The sequence below is a fragment of the Polyodon spathula genome, chromosome 18 (genome assembly GCF_017654505.1).
Source record: "Polyodon spathula isolate WHYD16114869_AA chromosome 18, ASM1765450v1, whole genome shotgun sequence".
Lineage (NCBI taxonomy): Eukaryota > Metazoa > Chordata > Actinopteri > Acipenseriformes > Polyodontidae > Polyodon > Polyodon spathula.
In genome coordinates this window covers 32,429,537-32,449,814 of record NC_054551.1, presented here as the reverse complement: position 1 = coordinate 32,449,814, position 20,278 = coordinate 32,429,537, and the positions used below count along the sequence as shown (strand labels likewise).

General features: G+C 37.1%; 1 pseudogene; it reads left to right on the top strand.

Moving 5' to 3' along the window:
* LOC121330687 overlaps nt 1–20,278 on the top strand; it is a 248,659-nt pseudogene that overhangs the window by 63,012 nt on the left and 165,369 nt on the right.

Below are 20,278 nucleotides of genomic sequence, written 5' to 3'. Positions count from 1 at the left end.
AAATGTTGGCTAAACAAACTGGACAGGCAAGTGAAGCATAGGGATAAACTATGAAAAAATGTTGAAAACTGTTACGGAATGGCAGGTATTAATGTTTAAAATGACTGTTGAACATAAATAAATAAACAAACAACATGACAGCAACAAAAAAAGGACTGATCTCCCATAGCAGGCAGTTTGGAAAAAGCAGTCTACTAAATATAGATTATAGTAATTTACTTTCAAACAACTCATTTTCTGTGGTTGACATGTCCATTAACCCTGGCTAGAAAAATCATTAATTTTTCACCAATGAAGTCATAACTCATTTGAGTGAGTATCATTAATGAAGGGGACCTTTTCCTCTCTCCCTCCAGCCCAGAACCAGCCGTGCTTCCCTGCTTTCCGAAAGAATCGCAGCTTATCAGCGCCTATATTGTTCCTCACAATACAGGATAATTAGGCATTTACAGCTAGGCTTGGCTCACTTTAAGGGGCAGAAATAGAGCTGTCATTATTTGGGTGAAAGAAAGTGTAACAAATGGCCTTCAGTAATGGCCTGCTTTTTGTCCCCGAAATGGATGCTCTGACAGTAACGATCCAAAAAGGCTTTCTGATTTTATTTCTTTCAATTTCCTTCCCTTGTTCCCTCTTTAATTGAGTTTCGGTTAACCTCTAAGGCAGTGTCTCAATGCACTAAAGCTCTATGCATATCTAGCCCTTCTGTAAAGTTGTTTTTCAAATTTCATTTGAAGCGTGTATTTCAAGACTAGGGAAGAGTGTTGGATCGTTTTTCATTTTCACTTCTGTTTATTGCATGTATTTATATATTGCTAAAATCCCTTTTCCCAGCAGAAACAACTGGTGATCTTGACATCTGTTAATCATGGGCCTCATTATTATTATTATTATTACAATTATTATTATTACAGACACACATAAAAGTAAACTGGCATGTGTAGGTGGCACACTTTGGTACTGCACAAAGAAGAGACCAGTCGATCTACCTACTCAGAAGGTGAAAGATAAATAGGAAGATTTTTTTTTGTCATATTGTACTGCCCATACTGAATAAATAATAATTATGTTCTATATTTTTTAAGGACGTCTTCAGATATGCTGTTTATTAAACAGATTTTAAACCATCATTGAATAGGGAAACACCAGACAATGATTTGAATATGAGGTTAAGCCAACGCTCAACAAGAATTAGAACTAGGCAGAAAATAACACAAATTAATTGATTTCACACCAAAAAAACCAAAAAAACAAACATACATGGGGCGGTCTTAAAATCTATACATTTTTCCTCCAATGTTTGGACAGATCTGAGTTTAGCTGAAACTGTTTTTGTGTCAGAATGTGATGGGGGATGGGGGTATCCAGTTACTCTCATTCCTAGCAGATCTATTTCCTACCTGTCAATGTGAAAGTGAAGCACAGGCTCTGTGTTTCCTTCACTCTGGAGCACACTGCGTCATGGTTAGTCTCCGGCAAGATGGATATTTCTCATACAAATCAAAATTGCCCCTGATTCTTTGTAAATAAATAGGGGAATACTTAGAATGGCTTTGTCTTAATGTACACTTTTATCTTGCAACCAGGCTTTAACCACCATCTGTTTCTCAATCGGAAATGCATTCGCACATGACTGGTCAACAAAACATAAGTCATTGACCCAATGTGGGGACATTTGACGCACTGTCTACTTCTCTTAACCGAAGGAGTAGCAGTTCCACTATAGGGAGTAGAACTTGATTCCCAAAACTAACATCCAAAAGAAGGTGGATCCATGGCTCAGTAGGTTCTTGTTTTACAATATAAGCTCAACCACTGACGCTAATCCAGTCATGAAGCATCCTCATGAGGTAAACCTGCATAATGGCAGCAGCCCTTTTCTTACAATCAAGTATTTCCTTCATAAGCGAAACAAGTTAGACCTCACCTGCTTCTGAATACTATCCATGCCGTCTCATAAAAATTTAAAGCATGTAAAAAAAAAAAAAAAAAAAGTTTGTGAAAAACAGAAAATTACTCTAAAAGCTATATAAATAGAATACATACTGTACCGGTTAATGGATTTTAGTGAAATATTATATTTATCCAACTCAACAAGGCCAGGCCAGAAAGCTTAGTCTATCCTGGCTCACAGAGATAATGATATCTCGCTCAAACCCATTATGTGTCCCGTCTATATATAAATATATATCAATATTGTGTATGTGAACTCTCAAAGAGCTGTGTGTCTAACTGTAAGCCTAACTTTGCTGGTGTCAGCCATAACCTGTTCCTTGAAAGTCACCTTTTCCTTGAGCAGCAACAAGTCTCTGGAGGAGTATTGGGGGGGGTCTTGTTACTCATGTCAAATCAATGTCACAGGGAAATGACAGCCCTCACTGGTAGCTGCTGTTAGATTAATTCCGGACTATCAGTGTAACTAGAGCAGCTCATTTCAAAGCACATTAAAACAGTGCAGATCAATTAGCTACAGGGGTAACCTTGGACGGGTAACACAAACTGCTTGCCCAATCTGCACGGATATGCCAGCTGAATTAATGCTCCTGTGCTGAGATGTGGGAACTCCAGTATCTGTGGTGTCCAAATACGTTCACTTTTGTTTGCGCAAAGTGTTCAAGCTTCTAGTGTACTAAATGGGAAGGAGGCTTATTTGTTTTTCACACCGTAATCTAGGATTTGTAATACTGGGATCTTGGCCAATTTTTTCAATCTTCAAATCTCGCTACTAACTGTGGAAGTTCCCAAAACAATATAGCACCCAGTCAAGGGGCTAATGATCTAAGGAGCAATGGCTATTAATATTGTTGCCCTAAAATATATATATAAACCTGCTCTTTTGAGAACCCCTTTTTCACTGTATTATTACTGTACTTAATGATGTTCATAAGTGTCCAAAATCACCCATTTGAATACACCAACAGATATAATATGGAGCTAAAAGAGCCTTATTTAGATCCACTGCTGTTTTAGAGCAATAAAATAGAACCCATATGACCTGTTCTATATTCTGTTAATATTGTGCTTCTTTTTTCCCATATTAGTAGGCCCTCAAGCCTCCTCTCTAAAGGGCACAGTTACAATGTCTGTGAAATAAGTAGTCATGCTGATCCCAATTCTGGGATTTTCATAATTAAATTCAGAAATCCTGGGATCACAAAATGCCTCTGGGATTGAAAACTATACTGTAGGCTATTGCTGGCATTTCTGTTTCCAGTGATGTTCATCTCCTTTCAAATCTGTCTCTGGCTTGAATCCAGATGAAACTGCAATTGAAGCTCATTTACAGGGTTAATAGAAGTCTGCAGTAATTGAGATGACCTGATCTGAAAGATGCTACAGTAGACAATGTTGTTTTTTCTTTCGTTTTTATTAAATATAACTGTGTTACTCCTGCACTTACCAGTACTTTGTTCTTGGTCGATAGCCTGCGTTTTAGTCTGAAAGCAGTACTGAACACAGTAATTACTATTGCTGTCTTGTGTGCTGTACTTATCTCTGAGATACCTGCACTATAACTTTATTGTTTATTTTCACAATTTAAACCAGCGTAGAATGCAATCAAGCACATTCCATGCAATATATTCAGAGTATCTGGGGAAAGTTTGTATTATCTTGACAAATTAACAAATATTGTTTGTTTTCAAAATTTCAGTATTCAGTATTTACTTTATAACAAAGAACACAAGCCAGAAAATCTTATCTACCCAGGTAACAAAATAGTAACTGAAAAGGGTGATTTTGCTATATGTTCAGTTCTGGTTTTCTTTGCCCTTGGACACAGTCTTCTGCAGTATTATTGTTTGCCTTTATTGAGCCCAAACAATTTATTTCTTTTTTTTTCACTTCACACTGTCCAAAAGGTTGCTTTGAAAGTGTTTTCATTTAATCTTTTCATAAGATTTCCATGGCAGATCACAGATCACATCAGGCTAGTTTTCTGAATCAGTGGCCATTTAATCAAGCTAAGTCTCTCTTGTGTGCTCTTCAGCTCACCCCTATTGTTCTCCGTACACAGAGGTGATGACAGTCAGTGCAAATCTCAAACAAGCTGGCTTTAGCACCGAAACACATCTGGATCTGGGAAACTGGGTGGCTTACCGGACTTGCATGGCATTGGGTTACTTGAACGATGCTTTTTATATTATCCAAGTGTGCACTTCAAACTATCAAAACTCTTATCAAAGTATATTGCTTGCTGATTGTGACCGAAATGGACGTGCATCTTTTAGGTATTGCAGAATATATGTCTTAATAAGTAACATGGTCTCCTTTACAATTACAAACTACAATCTACTAATGAACACATTGCCCAATGTTTATGACAGGCCAGTTTATATACTGTAAAACTTTAAATAACCCCCTTTTCTATTTACAATATTTTCCAATAGCCCTGGCGCCTATTGGAGACTCTGTGTTTATTATGTAAGATCACTAACATCTGCAAATACTTCAGATGCAATCATGAAAAAGCTGCCTGCACACAACCTTATAGAAACGACACAAGTAAATTACAACATTCCAGCAACATCATTAAAGGTTGTGTCAGAGGGTAATAACAGTTTGTATTGTAGCAATAATAAAAACAGTAAAATCCACTAAAGACAGCCCTGTAAATATTGGAACACAAGCATGTGGTAAAGTATACCATATTATATTTTGTATAGGCTTGCAGCACAATAAAAAAACAATCATGGCTGTAAAATTAATAAAAGCAATAATTGTCATCTTTATTAACACTTATTATATGTATTGTTCACCCTCAAAACGTCTACATTGGTAAGCATGGACAATCGATGAAAAATTAACCAGCAACAAATCTTCATTGCAAAACAACCGCATGAAATACTGTGTTAGTACGAAAAATAAGCTCATACTGTTGGCCCACTGCACTAAAAATGCTTCAAACTGTTTAAAGATTAACAGTAAAATCAATACAAATACCAGTGTGATCACAAAATCAAAGCAAAAGTGACTGATTTGTTTTTACAATGCATACATTAATGAGTAAGAAAGCTGGAAAAGTAGCAAAATATGAATATTCATTGTAAGACTCAAATGCACAAAATACTGTTAATACAAAAAAAAAAAAAAACACGTTTACAAATACATGAAACTGCCCTGTTAATATGAGAAAACAAGTCTGTATCTTACTTACTTTCAGCACATTCAAAAAAGCTTCACAACTGGTTTTAAAATGAATAACGTCATAAAAAAGACCTATGCATTACGTTTAAAATAAGTTAAATTCAGTTTTCTTATCATTCATCCTGAGCCTCGGGGTCTCTTCATTGCTGTTCAAAAACAAATTGGTAAGTCTGCCGTACAGCCGTTTGTGTATTGGCCATTACATTCAGTATGACGTGCATTATATTATTATTCATAACCCGGCGCTTATTAGTGACCCAGCGATTATTAGAGACCCAGCGATTATTGGAGACCAGCGATTATTTGAAGTTTTACGGTATGCTTGCTTTACAGTTGTGTAAAAGGCCTTTGAACCACATGGGAAAGTGTTTCTTTGATATGCATGTTTAAATGACTACTGTGCTAAGTACTGCGTGGAGAAAATCGGAGTACAGTTGAAATATCTTTTAGGAAGTGGGTTGATGGATATCGGATATCTAGTATTTCCAGGCTTGTTCTCAGAGGAGCACATAAGAAGCTAAATGAACTGTTATTTTACAACACTGTAGTCTTTGTATCACGCTGTGATGCAGACAGGCTGTCCCTATTAGACAAGAAGAGAAATCAAAGTTCTCTGGTTACATCATTATCCGCTATCTCTAGGATGGCCCCAGTGTCCTTGTGGTAACAAATTGGGGTTGTGGGACCAATAAAACAGAGAAAAGGTAGCTAAAGCTCCCATCCTCTTTCTTTGGGGATTGACCTTTTGAACTTTCATTGACATAATTGTAAAAAATCAGCCTCCAAAAAATATATCCCACCCAGCCTCTATTTGTTCAATGGGAATTTAATCTTGTGTAGCGCACAGACTTCAGGACCAAATCAGGCTTGATCAGGCTCAGAATATGAAAAACATCTAACGCTATACAGAGAACAAAGCAGTGGGATCAATGTACAAAGTACTGGACATTTAAAGTAAGCAAATTGAATCCAGGGGAACTGGCAGTAGTAAAGAACATCTTAGAGCCAGCCAATTCATTATATGGAACTTGGGTCTTAGACCCATGTAATTCAATACCCAGAATTTACCTTCAAACATTTATGATGGTAAATGCTAAAAAATAAAATTTATAAAAAAGCCATGAGCGTGGTGGGCAGGATGAATCATGCAGTCAGGTGAGCTCAGATTCATGTCCTGAATTTGCCAAGTTGCTGATCCTAGCTGGGATTTCCACAGAGAGCGTCGCATTTGTCCTTACGCTCCCGTAGGCTGGGGAGACAAAATCGTCAGAGACTGCTTTACCTGCATGGCTAGTCACAAAATGTTAAGAATGAACCAGGCTTTAATGGCCTCAGTGTCAGTTCTTTACTGGCAGTCCTTTACTGGTTGTTGACCTCCCTCAGTCTAACTATCACCGCTGCTAATCGACCTTTAAGTCAGTTATTAACACTTATATTAACACTATACTTCACCTTTACAGGTACAGTGTACTGTTAATATTTTTTTTCTCTGGATTTGCATGTGTACAGTATGTGATCTATCAAAATGAAATCTTTTTGGGAGAGAATGAAAGCACCTACAAACTGGAGAGCATGCTTTAAGTGATTGAAGCTAACAGCATAATTCTGTACATTTTCTACGCCATGCACATCCATTTGAAAGAGGCCTATTTTGTTTTTTAAACAAACATGTATTTTCATTTAAAATCTGGTAGGTGAAATAAATCTCTGTTTGCTGGGCCTCCTTTCAGGTGGTGTTCATGGAAATTTTGCCTGGACAGTGACACTGACCCCACCTTTTCAGGGACTTATTTCTTGTCAGTAACACATAAGCTGTTTCCCCCATTGACTGACATGTTTTGTATCCAGTTAGATCCTTTGACCACTAAGACACTGCTGAAGTGAAAAAACTTAGAAAGTGTAACAGTTTCCGTGGAAGTCATGGCAAGCAAACTGAAAAATTTAACCTAGTTTATTATTATTATTATTATTATTATTATTATTATTATTATTATTATTATTAGTAGTAGTAGTAGTATTTATTTCTTACAGACCTCTCACTCTCTCACCCCACATGTCTTCATATCTCCCCAGCAACTCTCCACCATTGTTGTTTTGTTATAGTTATAATTCAGTCCAAATCCCCACACCTTCCCCGTAGCTATAGCAACAGAAGCACATCTAAAACTTGTGCCCTTTTGTTTAATGTCCTGACAGCATTTTGTGCTTTTGTAGCTTCTTCTAGTTTTTTTCTCTATTTATTTAAACAAAGAAATTTGCTGAAGGGTGTAAAATCTGTACCTTCCCTGTCTCTCTCTGTCACCTGTCCACCCTGGCATACATGTTTTTTTTCTTGTTTTTTCTTCTATTATTTCTATGTATTTGCTATCTCTGATGTGGCAGGTGGGGGATGCATTAATTTGATCTTTTGCAATGATATCCTCAGTTTGTTTTTCTTGGGTTACCTCTAGCATTTGAATTAGATTTTTTTCTTCTTAACTTTATCCCTATATAGAATAAAGGAAAAAGAGTCTGTGCTCATTTCAAATGAGTCATTTTTGTATCAACCTTTGCATTTGTAATTTAATTTGTCCTTCTAAACAGTGCTCAGGTGTCACAGCAGAAGTGCTCAAAACAATGATGGGTGCTAGTTTAACATTAACCTTAAAAGATTAGTACCTTGATATACATTTTTACCCACTTCTGCAACTATGGAGACAAGGAGGCTATGTGGTCCAGTGGTTAAATAAAAGGGCTTGTAAGGTCCCTGGTTAAAATCCCGGCTCAGCCACTGACTTACTGTGTGACTTTGAGAAAGTCCCTTAACCTCAGCATCTTTTGGGCGAAGTGTTGTTGTAAGTGGCTCTGCAGCTGATATGTAGTTCACACACTCTGGTCTCTGTAAGTCGCCTTGGATAATGTCTACTTCTAATAATAATAATAATAATAATAATATAATAATAATAATAATAATAACAACAAAAGTATATTAATTTTGTGTTACTGACTTATTTTTCTTTGAACCAAAGCAGACAGAACCATAAGGTTCTGTGTATATTTTAGTAGTAATGTTTTAACGATTCATCGTCAATGAATTGTAATACTTTCTTTACGTGATGTATCGTAATGGTGGTATGTACTGTGATACAAGACCAAAAGAACAACATAGTATGTAGTTCATTAAATTGTTTCTTGAATGAAAAATTTGTGTGATTTGTAATTGGTATGACTACTATTTCATTTAAGTTTTGTGTTGTCTTTTAACAAGTTCATCATTAAATTGTTATGATTATGCATCATACAAGTAGCCCATCATGACTATCACATGTAACATGATACATATCTTCTGATTTAAATAGTATAAAAACATGTTATTAGGATTTTTATCCTCTTCTAGATTGTATCAGCAAATGTAAAACACTGTCCAAAAATGTTTAAAACAGTGGACTTTTTAATTTTATTTTCTTTATGGAAAATGATGTTTAAAATTGTTTCAGTGAGTCTTGGTGGTTCCTCCCTTGGACTTGACCTGTCACTGGCATGTTCTGTCTTGGCACGAAGACAACAGGGCCTGGGCATTCTCTATGCCCAGTTCATGATGCCATAACCCAATCATACTGCATCTTTTTAAAATTACTTTCACAGTAAGTATTGTAACATGTGAATATTTTATTGCAACAAATATGTGAGGTGATGCCATATCCATAGTATCGCTCTGTAGGGTTAAAATGACAAACCAAATTCATAGGGCTGCATTTATTCAATAGTAATGCATATTTCTGTGGGCCTGCATTTGCGAATTGCATTATATATCCCCGGGATGGGGGCACAGATGGGGTTACTGCCTGAGTGTTGCTGTTGTATCATTTCACCAGTATACAGGAACAGGTAAACATTACAAATCACACTAGTGGAAGCTTGCAATAACCGTCTAAACGCAAATTGCAAAACCAAGGATTTATGTGACCGTAGTGCAGTATATGCAGTTTTACTGGTCACAGTTTTCATTTATCACCCATAAACAAACCTTTATTACAGTAATAATACAATAAAGCGTGTATATTATGTTTTATTACTTAAGATCAAGAAGCAGAAAAAACAGGGTTTCATGTTTTTTAAGTAACCTTAAAATTGTATTTTGAATAAGGATCAGGAGAAATCTGATCATGTGGATGTACTGTACTAAATCCTTAGCAAGTTTAGGATCTTTTATTATTTGGTACTAATTTAAAGGACAGCGCAGCCGTAACTAACCCAAGCCCCTAAGCCAATGCTTTTGTTACCACTTGCAGCAGTAGGCGGTAACCAGTAAAACTATGAGAAACTAAGTGAAGTAGACAAACATTAGGCAAGTGCCGCCTTCAGTGTCAGAAATAAGAGGAGTCCTTTTATTTATTTTTTATGAACAACATTTTCTTTATTATACACATTGCATTTTAAAGGGGGCTTGTAAGAGATGTATATTTCAGAACTTCTGGTGAGCTTTCATTGTTTGTTTGTTTTTGTTTTTTTGTTTGTTTTGTTTGTATAATCTTTTTTATACAGTTTTGCTGGTTTTCCAAACACCGAAGCAACAGCAAACTTGAAAAATTGGATAATGCCATACAACTTTTCATTCTTTTTATATGTAGGAACAGAAATGGCACCGTCCTTTAACTATCGTTCCTGAGTATATTGTAAAACTGAATGAGTGGGATAGACTGCAGCTTAGGGATTGTGATACTGCATGCATACTCTATAGGTGAAGGCATACCCTGGAGATCCCTTTCAATCACAAAAGTCTGTGCCTCAAGGTATCTGTCTCTGAGGTATAGGAAGGTAACTATATCCGCTCTCTTTGTTTAAAGGAGGCTTCGTTCCTCCCATAGCGACCACTGAAGGCGAGGAAGGAAAGTGTTAATTATGCAGGGAGCTTCCACATGGCTGGTTAATTAATGAGGTCATTACTCGACAGCTGTATAGTTAGTGAGATTGATAGTCTTCAGAGGTGGTAGCCTGCTAACATTGAGCTTTCTCAGCAGCACTCTGCTGATACTGCAAGGGTACAGGGTTGACGTCCCCCAGGGATCATCCTGAATTAAAAATGTTGACCTGTGACATCACTTCCTGCTAACACAGCACTGCTGGCAGCTCTGTAATGTCCTTGGAACCCTAGCTGTTTGAGCTGTCCATCCCGGTTTGTAACATTTTCCCGAACATGTGTCTCTGTGGAGGGGAGTTCTGTGTGTTCAGAGGTAATGCTGCTGAAGAGAAAATGAGAGACCAAATGTTTTGTTGGTAAGCTATTAGCAACCCTAAATAACACCACAGGTTTACATTTTAATCACTGCTATCCTATCCTTATAGCAGCTTTTAAATAGTACTAAATAACAAAAACTATGGTAAGGAATTATTGAATGCTAACACTGCATATAAAGCACAAAAAAATGTTGTTTATCACTTTTTTTGGGGGTAGTTTTTTAATAACTGCTTTCAAGATAGCAGCACCGCAGCCTCTGCAGTGAAAGGTTTATATGTTCTTTCTCAGGTCCGACTGGAAAATTTGCAGATGACATTTTTGAGGCAACCAGTCGTTGGGGACATTTTCCAGCAATTTTCCCTGCATGAAGAATTCAAGCAACAATGTCAAATCAGTCTTTACTTGGTGAAACATGCTTGAAAATGTCTCCTAAAACTAATTGCTTGAACCATTGCCTGAATACTCAGGTGGCCTAAAGATTTATGTGATCAATACATTGACCACTGCTCTTCCATATTGATGTCCAATATACAAGAAGACTGCGATTCAGCAGGAAGAGGATTGCTTTTTTCTAAACAACTTTTGTATTTTACTGAGAACATTTTAAAAGGCACCATATATTTCAGAACTTCCTAAATATGTGAAATAAAAAATGAAATGGGGACGGGGGAGGGGCTTTGTCAGCAGACAGGCTTTACATCCTTTGATGGTTCAATTACTCTGTCATACCCACCCTCGACGTTAGAGCCTTCTTAGGTAGGTATGGTTCTGGAGCTATGACGATTGCATATTCTGCTCCTGTTCCTTGGCTAGAGAAATGTGTTGCTGTCAGCGAAGAACCTGATCACCTTAGATCAGTCACAGTTTAAACCAGTGGACATGCTTACGGAGGCTCTTTAGAATCTTGCTGTTAGACAAATATGAAATATGAAACTGATACATTTATATAAAATCAATTGTTATTACAGTATACCAAAAGGTCTCTAATAGTCTGAGATAAAAGTTTGGAGAAGGCAATTTGTGTACAATGTACAGAGAGATACACGCAACGGTCCACCCAAAAAAGCAAACTATCAAAAATAAATAGCTTTGTTTTACAGCTGTGTTGCAGTGAATGTCTACCAAGTATATGTCTGCCTCTTGAGCTAGCAAAGAAGTATAGATTTCAAAGAAAAAGGAGAGGGATATTTGTGTCAAATGTCAGCTTTTAAAATGAAGACTAAGCAGTAGCAACATAGATTTCCAATCAATCAGTCTTGTTTTTCTGCAACCCCCTTCCTGTCTCTTTATTTCTTACATCTGCCAAAATGAAGTGCTGCAATAATTGCTGTGTTGTGGCTTTTTTGTTTTTGTTTTGTTTTGTTTAATTACCGGAGCTCATTTGGCAAGCTGTGCGTAGCTGTGAAAGTGAGGCAGGGAACGAGAGAGAGAAAATATATATATTTTTTTTGCCTTTCTGTCAGCAAGCGCATAAATCTCCAAGGAACGGGCAAGAAGACAACAAAAGGTGGATAGTCATCCATCATTCTTGACAATTTCACGGGTACAGAATCGCTTGACAGGGGACCCTGAGCAAAATGTTGGAAGAAATGGAGCATTGTTAAGCTGAGAAAATTTAGTTTGTGATGTCAAAAGCACGACCTGTTTGAAGCCTGGCCTCAATAAATAATTAGCTCACTGTTGTACAAGTGGGCCTGTTGTTGGATTTTTTGCCATAAAAATATGGAACACCTTACCATCTGTTTTTTTTTGTATTCAGTCGATGAAGGACTTATAGACCGATATATATATATATATATATATATATATATATATATATATATATATATATGAAGGGGTATTCAGTATAAACCCTGTATGCTAAATGCGCCTATGACAATGACATTGGCTGCCATATTGCGGTCATGTGACTCTTGAAGTTTCTGCTATATAGAGAGACAGACAGACATACAGTACACTTGGAGTTACTGTCTTAATGTTTGGTACACAGCTGTATTCTTTGATTTTCTTAGTAAGGTTCAACTGCCATTTCACTATTGCATTGTTTAATGGCTATATCAAGAAGACTGATTTCCACATATCCATTTTACTTCATGTTTACAAACCATTAAATTAAATATGGCTTTCAGGTGATGATTCCAATTCATGTATTTCTAAGGTTCTAGATATGTAGGTGTTTATTTAGGATATCAAAAGACTTGCTGCAGTCAAGGCCCCTTTAAATGGAAACTCAAAGCCGCTCCACTAGATTGATTTACTGGTTTAAAAAATAAAAGGCAGGCTTTCTCTTGAGATGTGAGATATTACTTTATATTTAGAGCATGAGTATTTCAGCTGCCCAGTTGAATGATAAAAAGTAATGGCTGTCAGGGTACAGTGCGCCGCTCTTTATTTATATAGAATTGTAAATAGAGAGAGGATCATGTGCATATAGATACAGGGCATTCGTGTGCACATATCTATCTATAATTCTGTACTGGTTTATCTGTCTGTCTGTCATAGAAATTCAATGTGCTGTTCCACCTTCTGAGTTTTTCTATCTGGTTAACGATGGTATATTTTGATCAGTTTTACCCCTCGTTTTCTACCACATTTAAAATTACCAATTAGAATATCGCCTCATCACGAGAACATCGACGGACAACCTTTGTACCTGCTGTCAAGCAAATCAGCTCTTTTCAACCCCCAAATCTAAGCAACAAATGTTGACAAGCCACTGAACCCTGGAGGTGAGGCCCTGGGAGAGCCATGACTGGTGAACTGTCTTTAGGCAAGTTTTATCCCTAACCCATGGGAACACAAATAATACCTTCCTGTATGCCTTTCCTGTTAGGTTCTCCACCATTATTGCTGGTGGTGAGTCACCTTGGGACACCCTCTGAGGACAAACCACCCCTGTGGTCTCCAGTCTTTGAAGGACTTTAATAACTGTTTCCTTTCTAGGGCAGGGACTTGTATTTGGAGGTTTTAAGATACAATGTGTGTTTATTTGTCTTATTTAAAGATAATTGCTAAATAATTGTAACACGGGTTAAGCTTTTGGAAAGGACACCAAAGCAATGTGTAGGCTTGGGTTTGCAACCCATATGTTGAACAGGCAATGCTTAAAAGTCAGCTTAATAAAAAGCAAGGAGTTACATGTAAGCCATAAACAGCAAAATCTAAGGTGTGTGTGTGTGTGTGTGTGTGTGTTAATATTTATATGAGTGAATTGGTCTCTCTGTATGTAAGTTTATTTGGGGACATCAGTCAAGTTTGACCCATATAGTTGGTACTGTATTTGTTTGGGATTGGCAATTCCCAACTGTGCTTCTCAACACAGGCTCCCCAGGACCAATGAATGTCTCTTCTGTGTTGGTTCCTGGTTCTGGTCTGACGTCACCCACTGCAACCGTCTTTGTGACAAGGATACACAGAGACACTGGCATATAGCAGATATAATGGACAGGGTTTAAGCTGTACACCTGGGTACTGCAGTATGGATCACACCACACAAGCAGACAAGCAACCCCTACTGTAGGCTTATTCATAATGCTGCTACTACTGCATTATTGACATCTTGGTATGAATGAGCGTGACTGTTTGCATATGCATGTCTGTTTGCACACACAACTCTGTGTGAATGCCTGTGTCTATATGTGTGTGTCTGTGTAGGAATGTGTTTCTATAATTTCTGCATGTGTCAGAGCAAACATCTGTGTTGTTGTTTTGTGAAAGCCACCAAGTTATCAAAGCCTGCCAAAGTGAAACAGGAGAGCTGCCTTTAGGAATAAACCTACAGCAGCCCTACTGTTGAAGGGTCTGCCCTGGGTGCAAGAGCACTCGCATCCTGTGGGATGCTTATTCACATTTGGTGGGTTGAACTGCTCCAAAACCTTTACTGACCCTCACTAAGGGAGCTTAAATGGGAATGTAGAGGCACTACAATGACAATGCAATGGTCCTGTGCTAAGGTCCAGTGGTAGCACAAGAGCTGCCACAAAGATAGAAGTGCACCACAGTTGTAACCTTTTAATATTTCGTTAGGCCAGTGGTTCCCAACCTTTTTCAGTGTAGGGACCACCTTGGTGTTTGGATTATTCCCACAGACCACTTGCCACACAATTTTTCATAACAGCACTTGTAAACTCATTTTTATGTGTACATGTATAATGTAAAAAGTAAAGCATTTATATAGCTTACCTAACTCAATGAGGTCCCTGGCAATGTTGTCATTTTGCGCATTGAAAGTTGCTGATGTCAAAGTTCCTGTGTCTTTTGTTTCAAAAAGTCCAGTGTTTGTTTTGTTTTTTTTTCACATTCTAAATACTTTGTAGATAAATGGTGACTTAATTTTGCAGATTTAAGAGATTTATTTGACAAAAGCATAAATAACACATTGAGGCTTTGGGTTCTCCTCAGATCCAGGCTTTCTTTTCTTAGAGATGGCTGAAATTTGTCAATTCCTATTTTGGTTAATGATATTGTCATAAATTGCAGATTATTTCCAGAGGTAGTGTTAACAGAATTTCCTTTTCACATATAGTCTTGTGAGATATTAAACCTGGGAATCAATCATTCACACAGTGGTACAGTTCACAAGTCAAGCAACAAATATAGCCTCTTTTTATTTCACATTAACTTGTTACTATATGCAGCTAACCTCTCCAAAAACTTATAATATGGAATTAATAGGAATGTTCCTATATCCATGGCAACACTGTATTTTATATTAAATAAAAAATTACAAAACTCTGCTTAATGTTTTGTTTTAATTGTTTTTAATTTAGTCATTCCCACTGAGTTAAGAATATTGAATGCAGTGTGCTACTTTTATGCAGCGTGAAAAGGCTAGAGACAGATTTTTTTCCCTGAACAGTGAAAGCAAGCGGTAGAATTAGAGCACAGATTAAAAAGATTTATGTGATTACTATTACTGGCTAAAAATTGCATCAGTGGGAGCTAATATAAATTATAAACACACATATTAAAAGAAAACTGTTTGGGGGGCAAATGCAGACTACATACACATCTTATTATATATGATGTGGTTAAAGCTGTTTATTGTGTTGCTTAGTAATAGATATTATAGTAGTACAAAGTGAAATTGTGTAGAAATGGGTTTATGAATGTCATGAATCAATGCAAACTAGAAAAGAATTGCAGTACCATGTTATTGTATCAGTACCAGTGTGCTACTGCTGTGCAATGCTGAGGTTACTGGTACTGCTTGGGTTTCTTCAGCATGGTACAATCGAATTACTGTATAATAAATACACTTACTGTTCAGAAGTTCTAGTACCGAATCATTGTGGAAACAGGTGTGTCTTGTCGTTTTTTTTTCCATTGTAGTACATATGTGGCTTGTCACAATATGTTACACATGTCAACAGATTTGATATGTCATGACCTACTTGGCCTTATCTCCAGTTGTGTTGAGTTGTGCTTTCTGCTAGTGGTTTTCTGCAAACAGTGCCATTCCAAGAACATCAGGCAGTCTTGATAGACAGGTTGGTGAACGCAGCAGAAAGCGAGTATCCCAGACACCCAATGTTGTGGCCCATGTGAAGTCACTCAAATCCTTCTGCTTTCTCTTGATTTGTTTCTGAATAGCTGCACACCACTCTCACAAAGCTGAGAGTTCACGTTTCTGTATAACAGGGCTACCCACTTCTCAATGTATAGTACTCTTGAAAGCAGTGGTCTTCTACATGTCTTTTCTATTGTCCCCATGTACAATAAATGCCGTAAAAACTTTCAGTTTTAATTGATGCAGTTTCTAAAGTTTCTCTCACATGGTGTGTACTGTTCATCGGTTGGATGATAAGCCGTCACAAGCAAGCTTATCTGCTATGGATCTTATTGCACTGTGGGAGGTATTCATAGGACTGCAATGCACTTACCAGCATACTAATATGCTTTAGGAGTATGTCCCTGTTTGAATTATACTGTGCACTGTGTGTGATTTATTGCCTTGCCTCAACAGCTCAATATAGCTGTACTGTGTATAAAAAAAAAAAAAATACAAAATTTTGTAGCGTAAAAATAATCAGTTTCAGAAATATAGAATATCATATAGGGCCCTAGGACCCAGTATGACCCAATAAGTAGCGTGACAGTGTGCATATGCATGTCTGTGTGAGCGCCTGTGGTTGTGTGCGTGTGTGACTATGTAGGGATGTCATTTCTGCACGTTTCGGCTGAAAATGTACTGAACTGACTGATCACTGCAGTCATGTCTGATTACACCCCTGGACTTCCAGTACAGTATCTTCCTGTCTGGCTAACTTAGTCTTTTGGTGCTGCTGCTGAACTAGCTTGCAGGGGATATGTGTGCGTGTGTGCGTGTGTGTGTGCGTGCGTGTGCGTGTGTGTGTGTGTGTGTGTGTGTGTGTGTGTATAATATATAATGTTTGTTTTTGTTTTTTTTTAAAGCATGTTCCTTTTCTGTTTCGGTGTGCACTGCAGTTTAGCACTGTATTTTTATGTAATAATAGCATTTTGCTCAAAGAGCCAGCTGCCCTGTCTTTTGATATGGCTTAAAGAGATTTCTCATGGGAGCGTGTGTTTGAAAACAAATAGTGGTGGTATTGATAGATACTTGATGGCATGGGAAGTATTTTTGTTTGTTTGAATTTGAATCCTATACCTTTCAGGTATCTGTATCCTTTAAGTTATTTATTATAAGGAGATCATGAAAGATAGACAACATAAATATGCAGAATAATATGAGTGCTGAATATGTATATTATTTATTTATTTATTTATTTAACATTATTCTACCACAGTCGTTTTAGTTGTGCTGCTTGAAAACACACCAACAACCACACAGAAATGAATGGTCCTGGTCCAGTGGTATGGAATTAACATTCGATACAAAACAAAAAACACACCTGTTACTCTGTATAAACATTTAGGATTATGATGGGAAGGGCAGGAGACCTTCCTTACACAAAACTTTCTTGTAAGTACTGTGTGTACATGCATAGCCAAAAATATGTTTGGGGATGTAAACAATTGGACTGAATTGGACAATTCAACAAGGTCTCCGTTATGCCACAGTGTACAGTAGGCTTAACAATTGAATAATGCAATATGCAGATGATGAATTATGTTCTGTGACATTTGCAGCTTTAACGCAAACATCTTACGGGATTCTCTGTATATTTGTTGGTACAAAATATTACTTCATTTTATTTTCGTGCTGAAACATTTTAGGTAGACAGTGTTACTTAAACTGTACACATAACCAAGGTAAAGGCGTTAACTGAAATGTTTGTCTTCTTGATTTTCTTTCTTATAGTTTTATCTCAAAATTGATGAAGACTTTTACATTAACCACAGAGTTTCCTGTTGGACTGAATAACAATTTAGTGTCCTCCTGACTTAACAAATAGATTGAATGCATGAATCCTAACGACTAAAAAAGACAATTTGAGCCTCTAAACAGAATAGAGATAGAGAGAGAATGTGTTTCGCCTGTGGAAAAGCTGAAACTAGGTTGGCAACAGATGTCCAGGGCAATAAAGAGTAATTGAAATACCAACAGCGATGGCCTTATCTCCTGACTACAGGAGCCAGCTGACAGTCTTAACATCAGTTTAATGTCATTTTACCTGAGTCTAAATCAGGCTGCTACAATCCCTCTTTTCACATTGGAGGGATTAATAGGATTTTTTTCAGCATCATACACTTTAGTCCACCATCTTGTCTTGTTAGAATTTATTATTAGCTCAAATTGAATGGATAGATGTACAGTATGTGTGTGTGTGTGTGCATGTGTGGCTTTTTTTTTTTTTTTTTTTACTGCACTGATGAGAATAATATATATATACTGAGGAACAATTGTGATAATAAGCAGAGTTGATCAGTGGAGCAACACCCTGGTGAAATAGTCATTCAAACACGGTGCTGAGACAACGATTATACTTATTCTGTTGTGGAATTATACTAGTAGTTATATTGAATTGATTACAATAGTGTTCTTTGATAAAAGTCATGATCCACTTTGTGGAGCATGTACTGAAAGCTGTACACATTGCAGTCTTCTGTATGCTGTACTGGGCTATCATACTTGTCAATGATGTAACATCTGAGTATTATTAAACAACTTACTTGGTTTTATTTTATACAGTGATATCTAGTGAGGTGGAAATCAGTATGCTGTATAAATATGAGTGATACTACTGGAGAGTGATCATTAACACAGCGATATTATCAGCTTGTCTCCTTGACTCCCATTATATTCGGGTCGGGTTATTGGTCATAATAAGTGAAGGATGACAATAACAGCATGTGATATTACACATGCATGACTCTTGGTTTGTTAATTTAAGCAGCATTCCTAAAAAATCTAAAAAGGTGAAAGATTACATTTTTTTTTCACCTGGTCTCCTTGTGACTTGCATGCATTAATACAATGTGTTTATTTACTTCAAAAATAAATGTCAACGAGTAGGTCTTCGTTATTTAAGTCACCCACAAACATCCAGTATATGTCTGGCTCCGGGGAACGTGTGTGTTGAGGAGGTTCTAAATCTCATTACTAACAGCTGCTTTGTTCTTCTTTCTCAGAGGGTTATATTTAACACTGAACTTCAGCAAGACCAAGAGCCTCTACAGAGATGGGATGCTTCCAGTGGTGAAATCAACCAGTCGACCAAAATGGTAGGGAGAAACGTTGCATTCCATAGCTACCTTGTAGTCTGATCTGAGTGACTTCTTAAAGTTATTCCACATACTCCTCCTTGGACTCTGTACTCCATGATACAGCCTTAACTTTTCTTGTCAGCTTGTGTACAAGGTTCTGTAGTTAAATTGCTGATTGTGGGATTGCAGATGTATATTTTTCACCTGTATCACAACTTCTGACTCTTGCCATTCCTCAGGCCCTCAGGTTGCAGTCAGCAGGTATTGGAGTAGAATACACAAAAAAGAACCCAATAACTGTATATTACCATTAATAAAAATGTCATAGTTGTATAATACAGTGTTCTGTGATAAAGTCATACAGTGTTGTGTTTTTTTTTTTTTTTTTTTATGATACAGACCGAGTTGCCTGAGCTGTTGAAGGGAATATTATTATTTACTAAGACATGAAATCCCTCCTGCTGTTCCACTGCCAGGAATCATTCATCGCTGCCTTTTTTCTTTGTGTGTAAATGTAAAATTGGTCATTACTATTCCCTTCCAAATAATCCAACTGCAAGTATTATTCATAGTGATTTTGGAAACCTGTAGTCCACAAATTCTCTGCATTTTTATATATTTCTAATTACATATTTTGTGGATCCTTGATCTTATTATTTAATGAGGGAATTATTTTTTCTTCTTTTTGTTTTGAAGACTGTATTTGCATAGATATTAATTATTAAATGCATTCTAATGTTGCAGCAAATAATCGCAATACAGAATGTAAAATCACCCAGTGTCATAAAAAGGCCAGCTTTTAAGGCTGGTTAAGTGTACAAGGATAAACCTACATTTTTTTTTCAGTGTTGTCAATATACCAAAAGTCAATTTTGTTGAAAAAGGATGTCATTTCTCTTCGACACCATTCAACAGCAGTAAAAAAACAAAAGTTAAAAAAAAAACAGATCAGAAGCTGTAGCTTTGATTTTGGTGCCTGTGCTTAGATGTTGCTGTAACAGCTCATCCTAACGCTGTTTTCAAAGGAAAGGGGCCTTTGCAATGTCCTGCATTGAAATGAGCCTTTAACTTTTGTGAAGCAAAGAGTTCCAGTGGAGCGCACTTCTACCTACAAATGTCACTGGCTGTCATCAAATGCTTCAGGATCACTAATCAAACACAGACATGCTCCCCTGCTACACTGGCTTTGTGCACATCGCTCTGAACAAAAGGATTTGGCTAACTCTGACACGGAAACAGCGTCTAAAGAGAGTGGAGCGTTAGCACTCCTCTTATAAATGGTTCCTGTCC